Source organism: Microchirus variegatus (assembly GCF_963457635.1).
Source record: "Microchirus variegatus genome assembly, chromosome: 7".
Classification (NCBI taxonomy): domain Eukaryota; kingdom Metazoa; phylum Chordata; class Actinopteri; order Pleuronectiformes; family Soleidae; genus Microchirus; species Microchirus variegatus.
Genome location: NC_139808.1, coordinates 19,471,798 through 19,483,416, shown reverse-complemented (window position 1 = coordinate 19,483,416; position 11,619 = coordinate 19,471,798).

Sequence of the window (11,619 nt, the reverse complement as noted above, 5' to 3'; positions counted from 1 at the left end):
TTTTTTCTTTCTTCTTCCCGCGGTAAACAGATGTAGAGCAGACTACATCCCTGAATCCAACCATAGGCTGAGAATAAAAGGCGGCTGTAATCTCATGATTTGAAAAGTGAAGCCAAAGAAGTAGGATGGAAATAGCAGTTAGCCACCAGGGGGCGACTTCACTGTGCTGCAAGTGGAGTCTAATTTATCAATGGGAAAATTAGCTTCTCAATGTCAAATGATTTATAAAGTCAGTAAACATTTTTCTGAGCTCAGAATAGTCCTCTACTGCTAGTTTTCTTTAATGTCTACTTTGTAAACATCATCCCATTTAGAGTAAAATAATATATTATGGCACATACACTACCGTTTAAAAGTTTGGGGTCATTTAGAAATTTCCTTATTTTTGAAGGAAAAGCACCTTTCCTTTTTCCAATGAATATAACATTAAATGAATCAGAAATACACTCTATACATTGTTAATGTGGTAAACGACTATTCTAGCTGCAAACGTCTGGTTTTTAATGGAACATGTACATAGGTGTATAGAGGCCCATTTCCAGTGTTCTAATGGTACATTGTGTTTGCTCATCGCGTTAGAAGGCTATTGATGATTAGAAAACCCTTGAAAACCCTTGTGCAATGATGTTAGCACAGCTGAAAACAGTGTTGCTGGTTCTTTCACAAAAGGGCAAAAAAAATGTTTTTAAATATAAATCATTATTTCTAATCTTGTTAATGTCTTGACTATATTTTCTATTCATTTTGCAACTCTTTTGATTAATAAAAGTGTGACTTTTAATGGAAAACAAAAATTGTATAGGTGACCCCAAACTTCTGAACGGTAGTGTACACATGGTTTAAGCGCTGTATGCCCATAATAATTATGGGCATAAAGAAATATAGGCTAATAGTGGATCAATTATTGATCCCCTTACGGCCACTTTTAGCCTCACAATGACGCCATGTCACAAATTGACTAAATGAAAATGCAGATGAATATAGAGTCAGTCAATCACCTCCCAGTCTTCAGGTGGCTGTGGTTCAGAGCAGGTCATGGATCAGTGTTTCCCAAACATTCGATATGGTGACCCACCTTTGACCTTTGATGTCTGTTAATGAATTACAACTTCAACCCACGCACCCAGTCTTTGGGAATCACTAGTTGTGTTGACATTACAGTTTTCCGCAAAATAAAAATTTCGACAAAGTATAATCCCTTGAAGGGTGTTTTGCCGTATGAGCTGTAATTCTCCATTTTGAAGAACAGTTTTTCATTGTGATATTTCGGTTTTGCACATTTCTAAGGGAAATTGAAACACAACTATTGTTCTATAAGATGTTAAGTGGACATAACGCCACTGACAGCAATGACAACTCCTTATCAGGACGTGTGCGGCAGCTCCATCAGTCCTGATGGAGGTGAATTCACCTCTGCTTATTATAGGGAGCGTAAGTGTCATGATTGTCTCCTTCTGTAGAAGCTAAAAAAAAAAACAGGGCCGACACCTTCAGCTGCTGTGTGGTCTGGCTCCCTCCACTACTGCTCTACCAGCGATGGATTAACTTTCTGCTTCAAATGTAACCTCATCCTTTGGGAAAACACAGTGACCAAAGGAAACTCGTGTTTTGGGGTCGTGACACTGTCCTCGTGGCAAGTGAGAGAGATTGTGAGGCCGGTGTCGGTTTCTCCTCAAACAAACTTCTGGAAAAAAGGAGATTGTGACGCAACAGCACATCTTATTTATGTAATATACGCAGGACAGTTAGGGTGGTGAAAAGGTGAAGCAATGACTTGCAGCCTCAATACGCACATTTACAGTATCTATGAATCTATGAAGTCGAGCTTCTTCCCTCTGGACGGAGGTTTACAGTCCTGAGATGTAAAACAAAACCATGTAAAGGTTTTTTTTTTTCCTCCAGCAGCAATTGCACAATCGGAGTAATGTTGCATATTATCTATATTTTTTTTTTTAGCTTTTATTGTTTTAATTCTTGCCATATTGAGTTTTTGTTGTACTGGCCCAGTGGTTTCTGTTATTAATGTTGTAATTTTGAATAGTGGGGCATTGTAATCTCACTCATTTTAATCATAATGCCTTTATTTCATGTCACTGTCTTGAAACTTTCTATGTGTACATTTACTGTAAATGACTATGTCCTAGATACTATGTATCATTTTGTACACTCTTAGAAATAAGGCTTCCAAAAGTGTTCTTCTGCAAGAGCTGAGGTTCTACCTGGAACCATTTGTTTTTCAAGGGTTCCTGGTAACACAAATGGTTCCAGTAAGAACCATTTTGATCCAGAGAACCCTTTAAAATCCCTTTCCTGAATACAGGGATTTAAAACGGTTTAAAAAGGGTTCCAGGTAGAACCTTTATTAAAAGAAAAAGGTTCTACCTGGAACCAAAAAGGGTTCTCCTATGAGGACAAGCCGAAGAACCTTATATGGTAAGTGTAGTACTTCTCTGTCAATACTTTATTTAAGTGAATAAATCACATTTTAGTTTATATAATACAGTAATGTCACAAAAAGCACAAACCAATTGTATTGTATAATAGCGCAGTTAAAGCCTGTGAAATCTTGGATATATTTTAAAATATACTGATGGGTAATAAATTGACTTGAATGATGGATGAATGTTTTGCATTATCCGGAAAAACTAAATTATTTCAGATATTTAAAGAATTGCTTTTGCTGGACCGTCAACATTTTTCGACAAACCCCAAGTGACTTCCCAGAATTTCCACCACTTAGCTGCTGTGACAGTGTGAGGGTTTTTCATAATATTCAAAGGAAACAGCCAGTTTTCGAGCCCCTTGAAAACAGATTCCTCTCAATCTGCCGTCATCAGTGGGAGCTGGCGCTCGTGAGGCTGCCACTGAGTTGATACAAACGGCTGAACTGTTCCTTTTTGGAGCGCCGAGAGGAAAAGGAGGCGAAAAAAAGACGTCAGAGCTGCTGATAAGAAGCAGGTTAGGAGTCCTTGAAGAATACAATGGGATTTTGCATCATCTGGAAACACCGAGTACACACTGGCTGTTACCAAAGCCTAAGATCACTGTGGGAGGAACAGCCTTTATCTGCCAGAGCAGTCACAGCAGATCACAGGGAGAGGAAAATACTGGAAATGTCTTATCAGCATGTGAATGAACATCTTTTTCCCATTATCTCTGTCAACTTTTCAAATTTTGAGGCATTTTTGCCAAGCGATCAGCGGTTTGTTTCTGTTTCAAGTAGAAATTCTTTAATTCGGTCATTGATTTTCATTAGTGGAGTTTTCGGGGTCCAAGATATTACTGCAGGCCTTTCCAGGGTTGGAACGTGACAGAGTACAAATACTTTGTTACTGTACTCAAGTACAAAATTCATGTACAGGTACTGAACTTTGTGATTTATATTTCTTACCACTTTTACTTTTACTCCACTACATTTCCTCTAACTATCTTTGTTACTCGTTAATACCAAATAAAATCAGAAGAAGAAGAGTTGGTAATGGTCTGTATTTATGTAGAGATTTTATAGCTTTTAAAGTCATAGAGATAGAAGAGTCTTTACAGTACAGTTTTGCCGTGCACTCATTAACACATCTTTCATATCCATCCACACACTTCAACATGGGGTTAAGTGTCTTGCTCAAGGACACATACAGACTAGCAGAGCCAGGAATTAAACCCACAACCTTCCAGTTGAAAGACAACTCGCCCTGCCACTGAGCCATCATGGCTCAATCCTTTCTCTTACTTTATTAATACTTTTACTTCTAAAACTCAAAGGCACCATATGTAAGAATGTGGCCAAAAACGGTTACTACACTCAAATTCAAAATGCAGAGGTCTTTTATGTTTCGTTTTCTCCGCCATTGTAGCTCAGACCAAACTGGCAAGCCGTGGTTGCTCAGCAGCTGAGACTCTACTGACTGCAATGATTGGTAGGTGGCACCACATGCCAAAACATGATTTCAAATCATAAACATGATTTGTGGTCGGCAAAAGATTTTTTTTTTTTATTTGAATAGTTTGTCTGTACTGTTGTTGTTGGTGAGTTCAGTTTGTTATATGAACATTATTCCTGAGTCTCTGTGACATATTAGGAGGATTTTATGGCCAGTTGCTTTAGATTTATTACATAATGCACCTTTAAGAACATTTTATATCAGAGAATGACTTGTGATACTTAAGTACAGTAAATGTCATATACTTTAAGACTTTTACTTAAGTAATATTATAAAAAGTGACTTAAACTTCTACCGAAGTAATTTTCTGGGTAAGATAATACCTTTAAGGTACTGCACACAAGACTGGGCCTTTCTGCCGAGCCATTTTTAATCAAATCAACATTATCTCACCGCCTCACTCACGTTTCAGAGAAGCAGAGATGATTCCTCAACCTACGTATATTTCACTGCTTTCTTACTTCACTTAGCGTAGCTGTTATTCTTCCACCTTGATGGATAGCGCGTCACACTTGTGTCACCACAGACACGGAATCAAAACAGTCAGAAACACAGACAGCCCCTTCACACCGACAGGACTCCGTGTCGGATCCCAAACATCATTTTGAACCGAATGATAATGAACAAAATTTGGTGGGACCCAGAAAAATAGTTGATTCTTCCTCGCGAACAATGAAAATAAGAGATTTTGCTGGTGTTGTGTTCACTTCTGCTCGAGTAACGCAGAGTAACGTCCTCCCACTGTGGTTCCTCTTAACCTGGTGTGAACGTGGGCTGGAAACACTAAGTGAGAGAGAGTCGTGCGACATTTGACATTGGTTTGAAAGTAACTGACATTTTATATGTATTGAAATGTTACACGCAAGAGCTTTGAAGAGAGACAGTTCAAAGACAGACTGAGTCCTGACATAACCTATGTAGGTCGTGATGACTCCTTGTGATATTTCATCCAAGAATGCAGATTGTTTAGCGCTCTCTCTCTCTCTCTGTCTCTCTCTCTCTCTCTCTCTGTCTCTCCCTCTCTCTCTCACAGGAAGGGGGAGTTTCCTGAAAGGTCATGGTTGTCCCGGCCAGACCAAACACCAGCTAATTGCTTTGTTGTTTGTCGAGTCGGTGCCTGTTTTTGTGTTGCACTTTTCCTTTGTTTAGAATTCCCAAGTATATTACCTGAGCCTGTTGCCAAAAGGTGGTGGTGGTGGTGGTGGTGGTGGGATGGGGGGAGACAAAGGAGAGAGGACTACGAAGGCTAGTGGTCGCAGGATGGATACTGTGATTAGACTGTGAAGGGGCCCCTCAGCTCTCAGGCTAAAAATAGCAGGAATAGGAAGGTTCTTATGGGACCGGTGGAGGAATAGAGGGGACAGGACCAGCAGGGACCACAGTAATTGGCGAGAGACAAACAGCTGGGCGAGTGTGTGTGTGTGTGTGTGTGTGTGTGTGTGTGTGTGTGTGTGTGTGTGTGTGTGTGTGTGTGTGTGTGCGTGCGTGCGTGCGTGCGTGCGTGCGTGCGTGCGTGCGTGCGTGCGTGCGTGCGTGCGTGTGTGTGTGTGTGTGTTCTCCTTGCAGCTGTACTCTGTCTTTCAGGCTATAGATCCCTCTCAAAGTTGTTACATTGCTTCTCTTTCTTTCTTTCTCTCTCTCTCTCACACAACACACACACACACACACACACACAGTAGGAGAGAGTAATGGGTCCCTGACAGCCAGAGGCCCAAAGAATGAAAGAATGTGCAACATGAGGCAAAGGAACAGCTGTATAGAAGAGGGGGGGAGAAACAGGAGGGTTGATTCACAAAAGGACGGAGTTACGGCCACAGAGGAGACGATAAAAAAGGGAGGAGGATTTTTTTTTTTTTTTTTAAATGAAAAAGAAAAAAAACAACGTCCTGAGAGTAAGACTATGTGGAAAGGGTGGACTTCTCTGGAAGAGGAATCAAAAAATTTATTGGTTTATGTCAAATGTTGGTCTAACCCCAGAGCGTCCATGCCGGGACCAGGAGAGCAGCAGATGTTTTGCACAGCTGCTGCAGAAATGATCCACCGTTGGGTGGATGTGCCTCCGATTAAGTGGCCTGTCTGTAATGAATCAGGCTTGGGAACGTGAATGACCAACGCAAGGATGACAAACTGCCGATCCCCTGTGTGTGTGTGTGTGTGTGTGTGTGTGTGTGTGTGTGTGTGTGTGTGTGTGTGTGTGTGTGTGTGTGTGTGTGTGTGTGTGTGTGTGTGTGTGTGTGTGTGTGTGTGTGTGTGTGTGCGTGTGTGTGCGTGTGTGTGTGTGTGAGGTCATTTTTACGAAGTGAGGACATTTTGGCCGGTCCTCACTTTGTTTTCATTGAAATCACTTCCTTAGGTCTTAGGTCCTCAATTTGGTACAAAACCCGGTTCCACCTACAGACAATTTATGGTACTGCACCCAGTAGTTCTTTATAGGTGTCATTCGTGAAGTAGATATTAATAATTGTGTTGATTTATAAAGTCCTCAGTATGCAGCAAGTACAAGAATGTGTGTGTGTGTGTGTGTGTGTGTGTGTGTGTGTGTGTGTGTGTGTGTGTGTGTGTGTGTGTGTGTGTGTGTGCGTGTGCGTGTGCGTGTGCGTGCGTGCGTGCGTGCGTGCGTGTGTGTGTGTGTGTGTGTGAGCGGGTGGGAGTCAGTGGAAATAACATGAACTCACTCTGGCTCAGGAGGTAGCGGCTGTCTTGGTTTTTCTTGGCCGTGCACCACGTCATCATATGTTGAAAGTGTAACTATGGAAAAAAGAACTTGACATTGGTGTGTTCATTTGCTGCCACTTATCCACACAAATTTACACTTCATCACTTCTATGAGCTGTTAACCGCCTTCTTTTGAGGTGAGACGCGGCCAAGATACACATCTGTCCGTTATGTTTCTGGGCCTATATGTCACCGTAGTCTGTATTTATATACTAGAAAGCATCTGCATGTGGTTTTTACATCCCTCCCATTTTTCAGAAGACGGGTACATATCTTTGTGTGAAGCGTTCAGACTTGATGTGTAGAAAGCAGCATGAAAAAATGAAATGGAGCCATAAACCACAGTGCTACACATGTAATATCAATACAAACATGAAGTTGACATAATGTCTGTTTTAGATATGGAAGCAAATTTGTGCCATTATTCAAATTAAAAAGCATTAACAGAAATGCTTTCTCATTTTCAAAATGTAGCTGTATTTTGTGACCCATAAATAAAATATATAATCAATATTTCTAAATGCATTTTCATTTTCAAATTCAAGACTGCTCATTCTGTGACTTAATTAAAATTATAAAGAAAATGACATTTAAGATTTAATTTTCAAAACGGTAACAAAATTCAATTATAAATAAAATTAATAATCAATATTCCAAACTGCATTTTAATTTTCAACTTCAAAACTGATCAAGCTCAACCCTTAATCTTAACTGGCCTCAAAACCAAGTGTTGTAGAATAAGAAGAACACATTTACGTCAGGATTATTTATTAGGATCCGTTTGTCAGTCAAGTTATTAGGTTGTCAGTTAGTTATAAGATGATACTCATACAAATACCACAACCACGGACATATTCAGCTGACAGTTACCACACAACCACGGCTTATTGAAAAGTAAACCATAGCAAACGATCGATTGTCCGCACGGGCCGGCTATTGACAAAAGATCGTAAAATAAAAATAAATGTTACGCAACAATGACGTCAGATATCCATAATATGGGCCTAAACTAAGATAATACAATGGTTTTCATCATTTTTATATCTCTATTAACAAAGAAAATACTTAATTTGTAGGGTACTCGTTTCGCTGCTTTCGGCGCCATCTTTGTTGTGTGAAAACAGGCAAACACGCAATGCATTCTGGGTAGCCCTTGCTCCCAAGGGTGGTGTCGGAAAATCTCAATATTTAGGGCGATACAGCCCTTAAACTCTCCCCTCAACTTAATTTTTCTGAGAATCGGGACAGCACTTGCTCTACCGGGAGCGCGCATTTTTGAGATTGAGGGTTAAGCAAGGAATTGGATTTGGAATTCACCCTTAGATTACGGGTGAATTCCAATTCCTTGCTTAACCCAAGTTGCATCTGAATATCCCTCACTTCACCTCACCGTTCTCTTCCGAGTGTTTTGAAGAACTTGCCATGTTTCCATCATGGTACAGTTCAGTTTGGTACAGTATGGTACAGTTTACAGAAGGTAAAGTCCTTGGTCTGGCTTGCGTTCCCGCTGAGAACAATACCTTTACTTGGTGCATGGAGGTTTGTGTTAGAAGAGATACGTAGCGCGGCGTTGTACCAGTGCGACGACAACAAACAAACAACGTCATTGAACGCAACACAACAGACAACAACGGAGGACATCCAGCAGCTCGTTTTTTTCCTGCTCGGTTTGTGGATGTTTTGTCTCAACAAGACGTCAAACTTTGTTTGAGAATAGACTGTGGGTATTAAAGAAACACCAGTCGCAAGGGAGTTGACTATTGTGGGTCTGCTCCACCCGTACTCTGGTACCTCAAGGGAAAGGTACCAAAAAATGGATCGGTTGGGGGCAGTTACCTGTATTTTGGTATTATTTCTCGTTGAAACGGGAAAAAAATACATAAAACTCAATTTCTGCCAATGAAAATAACATCAAGTCAGTTTTACGCACTGGACCTTTATAGGTAATGTCAAGTGTTACTAAAACGTTTTAAATTTACCGTGACATTAGCAGCAATTTTTGTTATAAAAATATCATATTTACAATAATATTTAATAATATTGAGGTTAAAAATGAAGGTTCTTTACTCGCTGTCACAGAAAATGTTGACACTCGACACCAACACACACCTGGGTCACATTTTGAAGCTGCGACTCTTGTGAAATCCCCACCTCTTCATATATGTCTACAGCGAAAATACCACTGTCGCCGCGGTTTGAGAGACGACACTTATCACAACATCTTTGCTCTGTGTGTGTGTGTGATGAAAGTTGTTCTGGGGCTACATGGCACTATGCACCTGTGCGCTGGCGGAAATGCAGCCCCCCCATTACCACAATACACACACACACCAACACCACCTGTAGTGTCGCTTATTTGAACTGCAACTCACTGCAACTGTGTCACTCGTCTTTGTTGCATGCTGTAAAAAAGTCCTGGTAAAATGAAGAGGCCTCTAAACTGGCTCAAGGAACTTTACATCACAAGAGGAGTCGATAGTAAAGGTTACAATAAAAAGACACAGAAGCTATGTGTTCCACCTCAGCAGGATTATGGCACTTTAAAAATGAATCATGAGGTTTTCAGCTAAGAGTGAATCCTTAAAGGTCCATTGTTTAACATTTAGAAGGGTTTATTGGCAGAAATTGAATTTACGACTCATGTGGGTGTTTGTACTGGTGTAGGATCCCTTTAAAATAAAAGCTGTATGTATGGTGAAACATGAAGGTCCCAGTTGTTGTTTTAAATCATACATATGTTCAAGTTCACTTTATACATTTGTGTTCACATGTTACTCAGATCCTCCATTAGATCTGGCACCAGAGTGCAGCTCGGGCCGCATTTTTGTCCAGGTTGAACCAGAACCTATGGACGCTACTCGAAGTAGTAAACAAATCCTGGTTCTAAACAGAAACACAATCAATTATTTTTTTAACTTATTATACAAATATTTATAAAAAGTTTACACCATATTCTCAAGAAACCTCATTTGAATTCAACCTATTTTACTCAAAGAAATTGAAATTACCAATGCCAATTACCAATTTGGCACATAAAACTGACCCAGGCCACCAAGATTACTAAGTCTACTTTGTTTTTGTAAATACTCATACTGTCGATGTCATCACTGTAAGTAGGTAATGTGTATTTGTATAGCACCTTTACACCTTCACAGTGTCATAAAGTGCTTTTATGGCACATCACATTGAAATTAAGTAAAGACATTTAAAAAAAAACCTTCACATAAAATGAAGTCTTAAGTGCAAACCAGATCAGCCAAATTTCTGTTTTGTAAAAGTTGTCCAGAGAAGAAAAGGGAACAAATTAAACTTTGTGTCTGCATTGAAATGTCCTCGTCTTTAAGGCCAGCATTTTACAGACTTTTCTTCTGCCTCATGTTGATGTCACCGTGTTTGGTTTGTGTTTCCTCTGCGTCTCTGCTCTAAGTAGGACAGGGTGACCACAGGGCCACTGATGAGGTCGACAGGTGTCCCCCTGCATCCAGCTGTGATCAGAAACACTGTGGCTTTTACTGAGAAAATGCCTCACTGCAGGTGTGAAGACACTCTTCTCACATTCACACACAAACTTGTTAGAGAGGACACATCATATTGCACCTTACCCTGACAGGAATACCAGTTTTAACCCTAGCCCTAACACCAGGTCTTAACCCTACAAGGTCAAAATGTCATTTTTGGACCTCATAAAGACACATACGGTCTGGTTCAAAGGACATTACATTGACTTATATTCATTTCTTGGAGACTTTAACCTTAACCATAACTACTACTGGCCTAACCATAACCATAACCTACCCATACAACATGTCTTCACCATAAAGTGTCATAATTTAGGTTATGGGGACATGGTTATTGTCCACATAATGTGAATGTGTAAGCAACAACATTTAGGTCCCCACAACATGAGTAATAGCAGGATACACACACACACACACACACACACACACACACACACACATGTTTGGGCAGCTATCCTTTTAAGGACTCTGCATTGACTTCCATTCACTTGGACAGCGTAAACAAAGCATTATCATCAGACCTAACCACAAGTTCCTCAGAAACAAGGCTCTGCCTCATTAGGACCAGGTTTTGGTCTCCACGAGGACAACTGGTCCTAAAGATGCAACAAATACAAGAACACACACTTCACTTGAAATTTACTATCATAATAGCCGGCATCGCCCTGAACAAGGATCCATTGAAAATATTTGCAAACCTCTTAAGGAATTCTTTTTATTAATTTTTGAAATTCAGGAAATGATCCATTTGCCCTGATGCACTTTGACAGTGAGTTGACTTTCTTCTCAAAAACAAAAAGTATCTCGGAATGACTTGAAATTTACCATCATAATAGTCAGCATCGCCCTGAAAAAGGATCCATTGAAAATATTTGCAAACCTCTTAAAGAATAATTTTAATGAATTTTTGAAATTCAGGAAATGATCCATTTAAAACCAGGTCTTAAACATCAAAAAACCTGTTAGAGTAGTGAGGAGCAGCCAACATGTCCTCACAGACAGTAAGACATAAACACAACAAACATAATGCACACAGCCATCACAACAAACCAACACAAACATTTTCCCACAAACCTGTCACAGGAGAATAAAACAACACAAAAGTGTAAAGAGACTTGGACGCATAATTACACACTTTGTGAATGTGTCCACAAACATGTTCATGTGACATGTGTTTCATCTCTCTGCTCTATACTGTGCTTGATCTGAGAGACCTTAAACATTCAGGAAACCACAGTCGTTTGGGCTCTACACAATGACATTTAAGATCAAATACACGCAAGCGCAAAATGAACATATATTACATTACACTCAGTTTCCTCCATGTTAAAGATTATATACAGCAGTTCTATGAGGATATACACGGACAGTTAACACACAGCTATATTGTTTTCAGACTACATTCTCCTCCTAGACCTTAAATAATATTAAATATTTGCTTTCGTCAT